The sequence below is a fragment of the Nelumbo lutea genome, chromosome 6 (genome assembly GCF_056320005.1).
Source record: "Nelumbo lutea isolate HS-2025 chromosome 6, American lotus-T2T, whole genome shotgun sequence".
NCBI lineage: Eukaryota > Viridiplantae > Streptophyta > Magnoliopsida > Proteales > Nelumbonaceae > Nelumbo > Nelumbo lutea.
In genome coordinates, this window is record NC_142689.1 from 54,782,588 (window position 1) to 54,799,621 (window position 17,034).

Consider the following 17,034-nt stretch of genomic DNA (forward strand, 5'->3'; position numbering starts at 1 on the left):
AATTCTTTTAAAGCATTAAGCATAACAATAAAAATTCTTCATGCAAATAATAAAGGTTTTGAATTGAATTAAACAAATAACTATATAATCTTAAGATCAAAATCCATATAAACCCTAGCTAAGAAAATTTAGCTAGACATCATTAAATTCAACATACTCAAGAAAAAAAACACAGCAAGAACACATCAAAGAATGAATAAAATAACAAGAAAACTTTAGCATTTGAAGGTAGAAGACAAATGCAGCAACTAAGCCTTTCTCCCTCTTGAATTCAAATTCTTCCTCTCCTCTTTGGCGTGCTGAAATTGCTTCATCTTCTCTTATGATGTGCTGAGACTGCTTCCTCTTCTTTTCTCTACTGAATTCTTTCTAAGGATGTGCCTCTTTGCCTTGAGTCTATGGTCCTTTTTATAGTGTAGCTTCCCCTCAATTGCTTCTCAATGCAGACTCCTAATTCAACACAAATTAGGTCTCTTAGTCTTTATTTCAGTTGAATTCCTATCTCTTCTGCACTGTGAACTGTTAGACCTGAAACTTGAAGTTTGAATTGCATTTGATTAGCGATGGAATTAGGTTGAGTGATAAACACAAGAGTTGTATCCTATCTCTTAGCTTTAATTAGCAGTTTGAATCACCTCAATCTGAGTTGGAGGCAGAAAGTTATGCCCAAAATATGGGAACTATATCAAAACAGAAAATTTCCCGACTTTTGTGCATACATATCAAATCCGATTTCAATGGATTCTCTCCTTCATGGCTACATCCTGGAGCATCATTGCTGCATGTTCCTTCCTCTATGATTGTCTTGATCAATTAAATTGAATTCCTCTTTAAAATTGCACAATTATGCTCCAAGTCATCTTGCAAGACAATTTCATCATAATTAGTGCAATACCCTGCTAATTGCAAAAACATTATTACCAAAATCATCAAGTTAGAGGTATGAAAATATGTAAAAATATAGGCTTATCAACACAAATTCACATACTCTCTCAAATCTCAATCTCTTTCATATACCATACTCTCACATATAATCTTATACTCTCTCTACTTTTCAATTCTTAACTTGATTCAAGTTTCAACAAGAAAAACACTTGCTCGGGTATCTCAAGTTAGCAACTGGGGAGACTTTGAGGCTTCAACCATTGAAATCAAGTTGAAATTCCAACCCTACAATCCAAGTAAGTGCAATTAAATTAATTTCTTTTTATAATTAAAAAAAAATGATCGGCTCCTCCTCTCGCTCTCGGCACCAATTCTCCAATGTAGTCAATGTCGACGATGACGATCTCAATGTTCAATTGCAATATGATAGTGCTAGCGCCAATATGGATGTTGCTGATATTGCCAACGTTCTCACACCTAGTACTACTATTAGAGGTAGAGGAAAGAAAAAGGAAAACACTAGGTAGATTAGCCCGGTTTGGATAATACTTAGAATAAAGGAGGTTGAGGGGAAGGGAAAGAGAACCATTTATCAAAAATGTAGGAGTGACTTTAGCTATAGTAGTAGTGGTGGTACTGGCAATTTGGCCAGACATTTGAAACACCATTTGATGAAAAAAGAAGAAGGAAAAAAAACATCACAAGCACAAATAAGGAGTGATATTTTTTGTACTTTTAAATATTACTAAGAAAAAATGAGGCAAGAATTAGCAAAATATATTGTACATGTTGAACATTAAATTTTATTAATAGGAGGTATAATAATGTTCTTGCACATCAAATAGCAAACATAACACGCAGGAGCATTTTTTTTATCTCAATATACTCCTTCTATTTCGTCTGTCCAAAACTGTGTAAGTTGCTATTTCTACTAATATAATTTTACTTGTCAAAAAAACTGCATCAAATAATCCAATAATAATTCATTCAACATCTAAACAACAAAAGATTCAGCATAATATCTACTTAGAAAGATGTTGAAACAACAAAAGAAACATTTGAGACAAATAAATGGATTGTATATAAGGGACTATTGTTACTTCTGATAAGCACCCTCGCTTCGAACCCCATAACATAGATATCACTGCCCGGCAGGAATCCTATTCGAGGGCCTTCATTGTACCTACAAGCCCTATCCATATGTTCGCTAGACATCACCCCCTTCTTTGACTTTGCACCAGACCCGTCTGAAAAAGGAGGCAAAGGTGGGAAAGGGAAGCATTCATACACTTAACCAGGGGGAAGCACTTGCAACCGTGCATCGCAGATTTGGAGATTACTGAAGGAATGTTGAGAACAAACAACAACTTTAGTTACTTGTGAACAATAACCAAAAGTTTACATGCATAAATCCTAACAAGGATATGTATAACTAGCAGAGGGGCCCCTGCGCAGGGACTTGGAGAAGTTAAATTATTGTATAGAAAAAAAAAAAAAAAGTCACCATAGGAAAATGGGGCTATAACTACTGTATTTTAGCTATGGACATCAAAGCCGTAGCTAAAAGTTAGGCTATAGCCACAAACATATTCCTGTCTGTGGCAAAATGTTGAGCTTTAGCTACGGCCATTCTGCCCGTAGTTAAAAGCATTTGTCCGTAGCTAATAGTTACCTATAACCACGGTTTTTAGGCATCCGTGGTTATAAGTTAACCTCACCTATCACTACGGTTTTTTTTTCGTGGCTAAAAGCTACTTATAGCTATAACCACGGATTTTAGTAATTTATAATTTATTAATTACTATCAATAGTTACTAATTATTCTTCACCAAATAATTATTAGTAATTAATAAATACTATTATTAGATAATTATTAACAAATCATATTAACAATGAATGATGATTAATTAAAACTAGTTAAATTAACAAATAAGTTGTTAATATTTTCATAAGTAAATTACTAACAAATAAATAGTTTATAAAATGTAAATAAATAATTAAATATTAATTAAAATTAGTAACGAATAATTAATTACTTTATTTAATGAATTATTAATTAAAAATCAATTGATAATTAATAATTAATAATTAACAATAATTATTATTACTTAATTATTAATTAATATTAGTTCAAATAAAAGATTAATAAATTTATTACTATATTAATAACTTAGTAATTAAATTATTAATAATTTCATAACAAGTCATACATAAACAAATAAAACTTAATTATTATTTAATTAAATAAAACTTAAAAAACTTAATTATTTATTCACAAAAAATAAATAAATTTAATTATTTAATTTCATAACAATCTCTCTATCTCTCTTAGATGCATGGGGAAAAATGTTACGGCTTATTGGGCTTAAAGCCTATTACTCTACGAGGCTACACAACTTGAGTGTAGGGATGACAATTTTCCCCATCCCAACTGAGTGCCCAACCTCCCCATCTAGGCAAGGATGGGGAAGGAGATTGCCTTACCAGGGGTAGGGTGGAGATGGGGTTAATAGGAATGCCTTAATTGGGGATAGGGACAGGGACTAAGCATATCAACAATGCCCAAAAATCCGACATTAAATGTCAAAACAACCAAACTGTCCCAACCCAACCCGAACCAAACTGATCTTATATGTTTAAGTAATTATCAATTAGTCCCTACCCTATATGTTAAATGTTGATATATTTTATTTGTTAGTTAGAACTTTGAAAAAAAAATGGTTATTTATAATAAAAAGTAAAACAATACAAATATAATATAATGGTACAATATTTAATTCAGTTTTGTATAAATTTAAATATATGTTGACAAAAAAATCAGTTTTGGATAAAAAACTAATCAATTTAAATATATATTTTGATTTTGCATAAAAACTAAAAGGAAATAAACTTAAATATAAATAGATATTTTAGTTTAAAATATATATAAAAACTGACTAAATCGATAAACCAACCCTTCATGTTTGGGTTGGTATTGCTTCAGGGTAGGTCGGTTTCGATTTAGTCATTTAGTAAACCGACTAGATCAGGTTGGTTGAAGAAAATGACTCAAACTGATCCAACCCCGACCCGTGAACACCCCTAATGTTCGATCTGATATGACTTGATTTGAATTCAAATCCTATTGGTAAGTCGGATTTGATCATATCCAAGTTTTTTTCTTTAACAATTAATAAATTATTAAAAGAAAATTAAAAGACACTAATTTAAATAAAGTAAAAGCAAAAAAATACAAGTTTTTTTAATTATTTTCATCATATATACCATGGTTTTTGAATCGTCATTGACCCGGCCAGTCGAATCATTCGGCCTGGGAACCATCCAGGCAACCAGTGGCTATAGCGGTTTCGTTTTCGGATCGTTTTTTAAAACACTGATATATATATATATATATATATATATATATATATATATATATGTTTTTCATAAAAAATAAATAATATAACAAATTTATAAAAATATAATATAATAACATATTTATAAGTAAATAAATATATATTTATATGTATATACTATTTATATTTATAAATAAATAAACAAATTTATAAAATAAAAATATATGTATATAATAAATTTATATTTAAAATATTAAAATATATTTATAAATATATATATATATATAATATTTATATATTATGCCTTTTTAACAAATGTTAATGGAGGGGACACAGCTTAATGATGGTCCCATCACATTCTATCATTTCAAATTGGAGAGATTAGAGAGCAAAGAATTTAAAGACTAGAGGAAAAACCAATTTCAAACTATCGAACAAACTAACAAATCAAAAACCCTTGGTCTTCCTCTTCATTCTTCGCGCGATAGAGAAACTTTCACTCTCCCAGTCTCAGAGATTCGGACATCTCAAGCTCTCTCACAGACGACGCCCGACATCTGACGAGACGACGACCGACGTCTGACGAAGCGACGACCAACGCCCGACGAAGCGACGACCAACGATCTTAGACTCTCAGCAATCAACAATCAGCTTTCTGCAAGTCTGCAACTATTTCTTCTTCTTCTTCTTCTTCTTCTAATGTTCCTGATTTGGGGTTCATGTTTGTCCTTTCTACAGCTATTCGTATTTGGTGATTGGCTATCAACTCCTTTGTAACCAGCAACCACAGCACAAGGACCATCATCCAACAACATTCAAAGGTAACACAACACCCAAAAAACCCTTTAAAGAAATGCAATGAGATGCTTCAGCTCTATGCAAGTCTAAAACTATTTCTTCTAATATTCCTGATTCGGGGTTCTTGTTTGTTCTTCTTCTTCTAATGCAATGAGATGCTTCAGTTCTTGTTTGTTGGGTTCTGTAGTACCTCTAAGTTTTAGGAAAATGTTTTTGCTGGTTTGCTGGGATCAATTTCTTTTTGTGAGAAGGCCATCAATTGAAAGGAGAATACCCATAGAAGAGCCCTTGATTGCACATAGAAATACAAATCAAATTAAAACTGATGAAAAGCAAATAAAAACCCTTGTTGAGATCTTCCGGTTAGTAAAACCCTGTTTTCACTACATCAAAGAGTAGGCTCTTCCTGCAGATTTGCAGAAGTTGTAAGTACGCAGGCTGTCTTGATACATTGTCAACATTTCCCTCCATGGAAGTTTGACCAAGTATCTTATTTCTCCAACTAAATGCCAAGAAACCTGACATCTATTATTCCTAAGCCAGTCCACTACCTTTTTTAAAAATAAAAATCAAAGTTTTATTCATATAAAAAAATAATATGCAAATTTACTAAGGAAAATAGTGAACCATACATACAATCCACCCCAAACATTCAGTTCCTCTATAGTGTTCTAATTCCCTTAAGATATATCTGTACTTCCACGTTGCTTGTGCATTGTTTCCCTTAGGATACATCTATTTGTATGAGCTTCTTTTGATTTGATAAAAAGCTAATTTGGTACCAATAAAAAAAATGTATCCCACTTAACCTCAAATTGTAACAAAGAAAATACATCAACATGAGGCCATGAACCAAGCTAATGTCCCTACTTAGATAGAACCACCTTTGCCACTCGGTTCAGAGTAGGCATGATCACCACCAAGCCCTGAAGACCTTGGATTTCCTAGGAAGCACCCTTGTATAAGTAATTAAATAAATTACCAAGTGTACAGCTTGGAAATAAAAGAAAAAAAAAACATGCATCACAGTACACTCTGTAATGCTTTACATTATACTACCCTCTGCACTCAAAATGCCAGTCTAGTTAAACACAGATCCCTTCTACTAAAAGAACTCAATATGCAAGGGCCAATCCATAAGGAGATTACTGGTATCCATGCAAAGCCCAAAAAAGCCTTTGTTCTTTTCAAATGCATGCCAATTTCTTTTGTTCCACAAAGCCCAAAAAATAACACCAGAAACCATTGCCCACAAAATGGCAGCTCCATAGCCAGCTGAAACTGATGGAGATGGCTTTTTTTGACAGATAACTGAAAAATTTCTTAAGAATGCATCAAATTTATAGAACTATGTACAATAAGCACAAGCTAGATATACTTACCTATCTCGCAAAGAAGAAAATTAACAAATTACAAAACAGCCAAAAATAATTAACCCTTGTTTAGCCAAAAAAAAAATCATACATATTATTGTTCAATCTTGGCACCCACTGAAGTTAACTCCCATATTCAAAGTCGGTCATTTAATTTAAGTTCCTCTCAAGTCCACAAAGCTTTACCTTCATTGGATAACCCAATTACTATAGTCTTTGAATCACCTTCAATGAGCAGATTAGTGACATTCATTTGCTTTGCCAAACTGATGCCCTGAAGTGGTGCTAGCAGTTCTGCTCTAATAGAATCTTCAATCCCTATTCGACCTTAGAACACTGCATTAGCTCTGCCATGTTCATCCCTGAACACACCACCCATTCCAAATGGACCTGGATTCCCCAAATTACTGCCATCAAAGTTGAATTTGATGGCTCCCCTATCAGGCGGTTTCCGTGGATTTTTCACCACCACTTTCTTAGAGGAAGAATAGACCACCTCCCCCTATATCTACACAATATCATCAAAAGCGAAAGGAGAAAAGATAATAAAAGACTTTACCTAATGAGTTACTCTTACTTTTTTTTTTTTTGAACAAGAACAGAAAATTTTCATTAAAAGATATGAATCAAGTACAAAGGTGGGAAGAGTTAAACTCTCTTAACTCTCCTCCCAAAGAAAAACAAAATTACAAAGTAGCCCAAAGCAAATGATTTCTTCCCACCCCTTGTTTACCAAGTGCGTCTGCAAAGGAATTGGCATATCTTTTTACCAACTGCAGCTTGACTTCCATGCTTTGAGTCAGAGAAACCAAACCTAAATAGAAGAAACAAAGGGGAAGGGGATTAATAAATGGTAACAGGCTTCTTCCTTTGAAGTTGGTCTCAAGTGTTAGTTCTTTCCAAGACTTTCCCAGCACAGTGCTCCATCCCTTGGAATATACTTTATATGTAAATGTCATAAATTATTGCATTGACAATGCTGGAAACTTGATTCAAATTCAATTAGAAGAGAATCTAAACAATAATAAAATGGATAACTGTTGGTGCTTCACCCCTCTTTGAATAGTGAGGTCATATTCTCAACTGCCAGATAAACTTAAAGTAAGACTTTGGCTTAAGGAGGTATAAAATGACAAATGACAACTTAGACACTTTGGTTGATAAAAGAATGAAGTAAAGCCATGCACTAGCAAGAAGTGGAGTTGTAATAGGGAAGCTTTGTGATGAGGTTTATGATGTCCTAGGAATGATCTATAAAATGCTTATGACTTCATAGGTTTTTGTATGTTGGCTGTATGTGCTATCTTATAATCACCCGTCATTTCAAACAGCTTGAAATGCTAAGGATTGCCTTTTCCTATTACCATATTAGTGCCCATTTGGGAGGGATTTCGGGACACTTCTTCTGTTTTGGGCTGGGCCCCACGTAGAATTCATAAATGCTGTTGTATTTAATGAAAATCCAGAATTCATGAAAGTTATGTTTGATCTCAATCCTTGCATTTGTCATTTGTTTAACATTAGGCTTCGAAAGTAGGCAAGTTTATATTGCATATATACTTAATCAAATTTTCATACGTGATTTTATATCTCCAAAAATGTGATTTCTAACTCATTTTCTTATAGGTTGAACATGGTAAAGGAGGATACTTCACACGTGTAGATGGAGACATTTGATTAAACTTTACATGACAAGTTTTTTTTTGGATTGAGTTTCATGTATTCAAGAACCTTGAATTTGTAATAAACACATAAAAGGTTATTTTTTAGCTATAGTCAATGAAAACCGTTGCTAAAGGTTATATTAGTTAGAACATCTGTAGCTATAGATTGTTCTTCTACTACATAAAACGTTAACCGTAGTTATAGGTTATTTCTTTAGCTATGGCCATAATATCCGTAGCTATAGATTGATGTCTTTTGCTACCAACTATTTAAACCGTAGTTATAAATGCAAATTTTGTAGCTACGGACATCACAAAACTGTAGCTAGAAAGTCAAATTTGTAGCTACGGCTAACTTAAAAACTGTAGCTACATGTACATATATAATTATTTAAATGAGGCTTTAGCTACAAGCACAAACCGTACCTATAGGTTAGTTATAGCTACGGATTCATTCAGTGGTAGCTATTGTCTATAGCCACTGCGATTGTAGCTACTGTTTCTTGACCGTAGCTAGTCTGTATCTATAGATCTATAACTATGATTTTTGGCATTTGTTGCTACGGTTTTGTCTATAGCTATAAGTGTATTTTCTTGTAGTGAGTTGAGAAGGTATTTTTTTAGTGAAATTATCTTAGCAAAAAAGTGATTTTAAATAAATTAAAATTTATGTCTAATGATAGTGGTGAGAATCTCATGTCGAGATGGCTACAGAAACAGGTTTTTAAATATTTTTTGGGTAAGTTATTTTTGAAATTATGGTAGAGAGAGTAGGTTATAAAAAAAAAGTCTATTTCTAGAAATTAAGGTAAATTATTTTTTTCTGAAAATTAAGGTAGAGAGAATAGGTTACAAAAAAAGGGTTGTTAAGTACACTACAACCTAATGCAGAAATATGAATTACAGCCCCCCACTGTACTGCCCAAATCTGAATTTACAGCCTCCTCCTAGTCTACTAGTAGCCCTCCTATAAATTGCATCGTCAAGATTCATTCCACCTATACAATCTAGCTAAGGTTTTTAGGGGTGGATTGAGCAATAAAACCCCAAAAAATAAATGAATCTATACTTGGAAATTCCATTTACTAAATGCTAAAACCATCCACGTATCACCATTTAATAATATGTAGATAGAGAGAGAGAGAGAGATGCCTTTCTCTTCGAAAATCTTTTTCACCAACTGGGGTACGAGGTATCCAACTATCCATTTCACACATTTTCCTTCCTTTCCTACCTTATCTTTCCATAGTACCATTACATCATTTAAATTGACTAAATGCCCTCTGCATCACTAATCAAAAATCAAAAGGGTATTTTTCTTTCGGAGAGAATGCAATTGGATGATCTCGATCTCGACCAATATTTGTGGTGTGGCCAACTACCATGCATGTTCCCTGGCCATGGGCCTCCCTACCGTATCCATATCATGCATGCATGGTGTTTTCACCATGGACTCTTAGCAATTGGTTAGTTCTCCGAAGGTCCGGAGATGGCAATGGGAAAGAAAGAGAAATGATGTGGGGAAGAAGGAGGAAGAGAAGAGAAAAGGGAGAATCCTCCTCTCTAAGAAACCATAGGTCTAAGTTATTATTGTGTTGTCTCATAGGGAAGAATTGTTCTCCCTCTTTTATAGAGAGAGTTAAAGCTATCAAGGAAGGAGTTCTTTCTTATTAAGAAAGAGAATCTTTTCTATTAGGAAAGCAGGCATTTCCTTTTGTTTGACTATTAAGGGAGCATTACTAGAGAATCCTATCCATTTCGGATTCTCTCCATATGTGACCCTATTATATTAACGTGGCGCGAGTGGCATCATCGTTTGGTGGGCGTACTTTCATTAAACCAGTATGCGTAATTTAAAGACACACATATAACTATGATTCCATGGTTATGTATGCTTAAGGTTTATCGTGAATCCGCACATGTCTTTTATAAATCATTGAAAATTCGCGTGTCTAAGCTTTATCGTAAGTTTATGTATGGTTAAGGTTTATTGCAGATTCGCGCTAGCCAATGTTCATCGTGGCCCGTTTCAAGTATGAGTTCATCGCAATCGCAGATCTAATTCCAGTAAACTTACCCTAGGAACCAGCCGGTCCAACCTTATCGGGTTTACTCACAACCTCCTCAGACCAGTACAGTTAATGACAAATTCATGTAACTTCATTAGCTGATTCTAACTCAACAACAGTCTATTGCTAGATTAGAGAGCCAAATAGGACAGCTAGTTGAAGCCAATGCGAGGAGAGAGGTAGGACAATTTCCAAGTCAACTGTTTACAAATCCTAGAAATCAGCCATCGGGTTTTCCTCCACAGCAGGTTCAACCACCTCCTAAGAACCCTCAATTTGAAAATGTCAAGGCTATTACGAAAGGTTCAAGATCATCCAATTGAGGGCTAGTGTAAATCTGCTCCCCTCGATTATTTATGAAAGGTTCAAGATCGGCAAGTTAAAACCTACCCCAGTAATTCTGCAACTCACTAATTGTCAGTCAAGACTCCTCGATGTGTTATTGAGGGCGTCATCATCAGAGTAGAGGATTGTTACTTCCTAGTGGATTTTATCATCCTAGACATGACCCATACTGAGGAATTGAACCATAACCCGATAATCTTAAGACGTCTGTTTCTAGGAACTACCAATGCAAATATCAAATGTAAATCGGGAGAAATGGACATTTCATATGGGGACAAAAAGTTCGATTAAATGTATTTAGTGCTACTAAGTATCCAAACCTAGGGGAAGATGAGTTCAAGGTAGATGTAGTGGACGACCTTGTCGATGCCCTGTCTACCCTTTGGTTAGCCCAATTTGAGCCCTGTCTGTGTAAAGAAGAAAGCGAGTCTGGAAGTGTAGATGTGAGAAGTGAGTGAATGCGTAGCTGAAGACGTTAAATTTAGTGCTAGTTGGGAGGCAACCCAACGAAATTTTATTTTAGTTGTTTTGTCAGAATTTGTCTTTTCTTTTGAATATGTTTTAGAGTTCATTTGACAAATCCTAAACCCTTATTGAATTCTTACCTCTTGATTGTTCTCTTTGGCCCAAGTCCCTTTTGCATCATTCTAGTCATGCCATTGGGAACAATGGCATTTAAGTTGGGGGTGAGGAAAGAGAGAAAATTTTGAAAATTTGAGAGAAAAATAAAAAATGAAAAAAGAAAAACTAAGCCTTTAAATATGTAGAATTAAAATTTCATTAAAAAAATTAAAATTTTTTCCATTAAAAGATATTCTCGAACAAAAAAAGTTAAAGAAATTGATAAAAGAATATTGAATTTTGTAGAGATTGGTAGCAAATGACAAGAGTTAAATTAGTCTGGTTTGAATGTTGTCGAAACTGTTCAGATGAAAAATTCTTCAAATTAATAGAGATAGTGGACTACCCCGAAATGTGCTGAATTTTACACATAGCAGAAAAAAAGAAAAGAATAAAAGAAAGAAAAATGGAGAATAAAAAGTCAATGGACACCCTAGACTTAGTATCCGGGTATCTTTACCTAAGTTAAGTGTCGAGATTCGCGTCAAACCAGAAAAGGAATGCTAAAGACACTTAACTAACACTTAGTAACCGGGTCTCTTCATCTAAGTCAGTGCCAACATTCGCATCAAACAGTGAAAAGTAACAATAAAATGTGTGTGCATATCAAGTTCAGGGGTAAAAATCCACTGTCAGAAATGATAAGAAGAATACATGTTTGATTTTAAAAATCAATCTTAGCTTATTGAGATAGTCTGTAAATGGAAGGGTATATAAGATTTTTAAGCCAAGTTTCTATAATGTTCAAAGCATGACAGTTTTATCCCTTAAACCCAATACTGACCTATACAAAGTTTGAGAACTCTAAAATCAGGATACTTGGCTAATTTTGTTAGGGATGACCTTGCAATGGGAATGATCTCTTTACTTAGTGTAATTTTAAGGTTGCATTGCTAAGGGACTAGCAATGATCAAGTTGGGGGTGTGATAACTTTGTATTTTGATGCCTTAACGGGCATCATTTTAAGGTTACTTAAGCCTTAGAATAGTCAAAATGTGCAATTTTCCTAGTTAAATTCAATATTGTGACCTTTGAGGGTCCATGTGCAAATCCTAGGGAAAACTAGGGAAGTTTTAGGGCTAAAATACAGTTTTTGAAAGCTGGTGTGAATTCCAACTGAGAGAGGTGGTGTTTCTATGAAAAAATGAGCATAGGAGGGCGCCTCCTATCTGCCAAACCCAGATAGGCGCCCCTCCCACTAAATTAGTAGAACTTTCTCTCGTCATTGAAACCCTAGGCGTCTCCCCCTCATTTTTTCTCTCTTGGCCACCCTAGGCTATCAAATATCCACCCTCTACTCGCTCCTAACCTCTAATCTCAACCATACAAGCCTTAGCAACCTCTCATACCCTTAGATCTCTCCCTAAACAGTATCCTAGCCTTACACCTCACTCCTTAAAACTCAACCAATCACCTTAAGGTGCCCAAATCTCTGCCCTACATAATATTGGGCGCCCTCTCCTCCTCTTCTCAGCCTTAGGATCTCCTTAAAACAATCTTAACTCTCCATTCTTAAACCTTAGGCCTCCCATATTTTTGCATAAACCCAAGAACTGTCCATCTCTTCCTCTCTAATCCCAGTTATATCCACCATTCTCTATAAAAAAAGGACCCAAGGAGCCCTTGAGAAGGGGTTGGTTAGCCCAATTCACAAGGTCAAGGCTTCTTGAGGGGTTCAAGGGTTACAAGAAGGAGGACCCACAGTTCTTGTCAGGAGGGGTTCTTGTAAGCAGTTTGTCCAACCTGCAACTACCACCACTAGAGTTGATCCACCATTTTTATTTTGTTTTATTTTATTTCTTTTTGTTATTCAGTTTTTCTAGAAATTTAATTTTTGTAATTTTCATTTTTGGTTTGATTTAATTTCTATTTTTCTTTGTCTTTTGCATATCTGAATTTCCGGTTGAACCTCTAACCTATGACCCTCTCCCTTTTTATGGGTTGATGCCTAGCCCAGTTCTCTAAAATTGATATTTATTATATATATTTTAATGATGAATTTTAGCTTTTATTGATAGTCATTCACTAACAAATGAGTTTAATTAAGAACTAAAATACATATTTATATAACAAACACTTGTGGTATGGCATAGTAGAGGTGTAAATCGGGTCGTGTTGCCCGGGGTTCGACACTGTTCGACACAACGGTCTGTGGGTCATGCTAGGCCTAGGGTTTTAGGTCCATGGGCCGACACGGCCCAACTTGCAGCCCAGCATGGCCCGCGACACAACTCATATATATTATTTATATAAAATTATATAATATATTAATAAAATAAGAAATTTTTAAATTTTTATTATACTAATTTATTTAATTATTGTATATATAAGCAATTGTATACACAAAATTCATATAAAATTAAAATTTTAAGTTTTTTGTCATTTTTTTAAATAAATAGCTTTGGCCCGACTTGGCCCAAAGCTCGGCCCACGGGCTTGGGCCGTGCCGGGTTGACCCCCAAAATTTTCACTGAGGAGGGCGGCACAGCCTGTAACAGCCCATGGGCCAATATGGAACGGCCCGCACTTTGTGCAAGCCGCCCGTAGGTCATGCCGTGCCAGCCCAGCACGACCCACTTTACACCTCTATGGCATAGTGGTGGACTTATAGTCATTACAAGCTAATGGCTAGGGTTTAAATCCTTTTCTCCCCTATTTGGGATTTTTAATAGGCAAGTTAGTGGTATGTCAAATTCAAATTGTAATTTTGAACATTGCCTTAAATACATTATTTAATTTACCTTTAATAATGTTTAATTAAATGTGATAATTAATTAAGAGTCATTGAATTTGAAAAATTAATACTCAGAGAGAATGAGAAAAATTAAATGTGATATTTAAATTCGAGAATATTCAATAAGAAAGAAAAAATATTAAAATCGGTCGATACGGACTAATGCAAAATTTTAAACCTTGGATACAAATATCGATTCATGATGTGCCAAGGGGAGGAAGATCTCATGTGCTATAGAGCAGTGAAAATTTTAATTCATGGTTTGTCGAGGGCAGAAAAACTCATGTGCTATAGAGCGAAGAAAATATTTTGATTCACGGTTTGACAAGGTGAAAAACTCATGTGCTATAAAAAGTGGTGAAAATATTTTTATTCACTACTTACTGAGGTGGGAAAAACTCGTGTGCTATAGATCAGTGAAAATATTTTGATTCACGATTTGCTGGGGAAAAATAATCATGTGCTATAGAGTGGTGAAAATATTTTAAAATTTTATTTTGCTAGAAAGGTAGTAACTTATGTGCTATGAAGTGGAGAAAAATGGTGATGCATAATGTGTTAGTGGAGAAAAAATATGGGCTATGGAGTGGACAATACTCAATGATCTGCGATGTGCTAGGGTAGTGGAAAAGCTCATATGCTATAGGGCGAGAAAAAAAAGTGATTTAGAATGTGCTATAGTGGCAAAAAACTCGTGTTATAGAGCGGGAAAACAATGTGATTTTATATGTGGCAGGGTGATGAAAAACTCATTATGATGCAATGAATGTTTAGAAGATGAAATTTGATTGGGGACTATTCCAAACTTAAATGAGAGATAAGAGTGACCACTTCTTCCTTGGAAAGCAAAGATAAAAAACACATCAAACCTCAAAAACGTAAACATTAGATATGCAAAAATTGTTAATCAAAGATTCACATAAAGAAATACCAATCAGAAGGGAGGTACCCTAGTTAGGATCAGTAAAAAAATTATGTATCACAAAGGGATTAGTTGATCAATTTAAGTAGTGAAGTCGACGATTTAAAAAATGGGTACTTATGGCAAACTTCAAATGTGGGATAAAGTTGAATTTGTTTATGCTAAGTTAAGTGGTAATTTTGCCATGCTTCAAATTATTTACCTTGACTTTCCTTGATACTTAATTCCACGATGGATTGTACCCTTGTTTTCATCATTCTTCAATTCCATTCCTTGGGGTGGCCTTCTAGGTTTTCATCATCATTTTTAATTCCTTCATTAGTAGTGATTATGTTTGTCCAACATTAATTGCCAATTTATCAAGGATGGAAGAGGACTTCCAACTAGGATGAAACGTGGCCTAGGGCAAGGGTTTTGAAATGAAGGATAAAAGGCTCAAGAAAACTTAATTGCAATTGGCGTCAAATGTTTGAATCAACATTTAAGGCTTTATTCAAGGTTATCCTCCTATGCTTTTACCTTCTCTAACTTTAACACTCTTATGGATATAGATGAAAACATGTTCCTCATGTCTTTCAATACTATGGGTTATGCACCCAATTGATCAAGGGGTTTTATTCTAGGACAAAATGTAAATAGGTAAAGCTTGAATAAATATGGATTTCACTATTGGAGGATAATTTATCAACTTTACTATTGTATCTGCCATAGTTTTTCTTGTTTATTCTTCTCTTCTTTTTCACAGCAATTGATTGCCCCAAATTTTTCTTATTACCTCATTTTCTTTTTCTTTATGGAAGTTGACTGCCCCGGTTCATCCTTGTTACTTCTTTTTTCTTTTTCTTTCTTTTTTTTTTATTTTAATTTGTGCATTTGCCCCAATTTTTCTTATTTATTTCTTTATTTCTGCTTTTTCTTCAAAAATTGATTGAGATTCATACACACAATCGAATATTTGGCATCTGTCTCCTAGGAGGGTTGGATTAAGCTGATAAAGGGGGTTTAAAGTGAAAGGGATAAAACAACTAGTCAAAAGAGGGATTTATGTCATTTGATTGCTTCAACACTTTGAAACTTTTAGGTTACTTGAATGAGAGTGTTCCTACTCTTGGTATTATAACTCTTTGCCTTCTCTTATTTCCGTCTCATTCCTTATAATTTTTTATTTATTCCTTTTTTGTTTTTCTCTTTTTTTCTTTTTTTCTAAAACCCTTTTTCCAGCCCTTTGGAAAAAAAAGCATCCTAAGAATTTGATGGGTTTGACATAGAAGAAGGCCTAATGAATCAGATCAATGGACTAACTAGTAGTGTTGACAATGGAAATGAGTTTGGGAGAATAAAAATAACTGATAATGGCCTCTAGTCCTTTCCCCGATTAATTGACAAAGCACTAGGTTGTTATGACACATTCATTCTATGCTGACTTAGGAAACGAATCCACAAGAATGCATATCCTATTCCAATGACTTCAACCTTATTATTGCCCTTATTTGAGCCATCAATGATGGATTTGTTGTTTTGATTTGACAGTATCACCCCCTCCTTGAGCATTTCTGGCTACAGACGTTCAATCAACAATCATTCTCTCATGTAATTATGCCTTTGAGGCTTATTTTAATTTTCATGATCAAATAAAACTATGTTCATGCAATCATTTCGAAGGAAGTGGCTCCTATCTCTTTCAAATGATGGAAGGTCCATTTCTTATTAAAAATTATTACTTTACTATGAAAAAAAGTTTTAAGTAAAGCAAAAATAACAAAATGACAATATGGAACATCTAAGTAAAACTCAAGGCACCAAACCTAAGAAATTGAATTTATTATACATATTGCAAAATGAGATGATAAAAAGATGAATTTATACCTTTATTAGGTAAAACTAATTGATCCAAGAATTAGGACACTATTATTATTATATAAAAGTAACAACATGTCCAGAACCTTTAGGTTATGTTTCTTTGAAAGAAAAGGTAGGGAAAGGAAGGGAAATATAGGGAAACATTTACAAACCTTGTATAGGTTTCCTTGCCTTTCCCTTCCTTTTCCTACTTTTTTCTTCAAACCAAACAGAGCCTTAGGTTAACCTTATCTTGTTCTTGTTTTTCTTACCATTTTTTTCCCTTTCATCTTAAAGGAGCATTGAACCTCAAACAATGAATAACTTACGCATGAGACAGAATAAAGGAAAAAAACAAAAATGTACACGTGTGCATGCCATTGGTGGTGTGTATGAAATGCAAGAAAACGATGTGAGGATTTCTTGGCTAAGGTAGGGCATAACCTAT

General features: G+C 34.3%; 1 long non-coding RNA gene across 1 annotated transcript; it reads left to right on the top strand.

Annotated features, from left to right (window-relative positions):
• The first annotated feature begins 4,589 nt into the window (after window positions 1-4,589).
• On the top strand, window positions 4,590-8,205 carry LOC148848949 (uncharacterized). Its single transcript, XR_016100574.1, has 3 exons — window positions 4,590-4,881; window positions 4,959-5,041; window positions 8,018-8,205. It is a non-coding gene; the product is annotated as an uncharacterized LOC148848949 (long non-coding RNA).
• The last annotated feature ends 8,829 nt before the right edge of the window (window positions 8,206-17,034 follow it).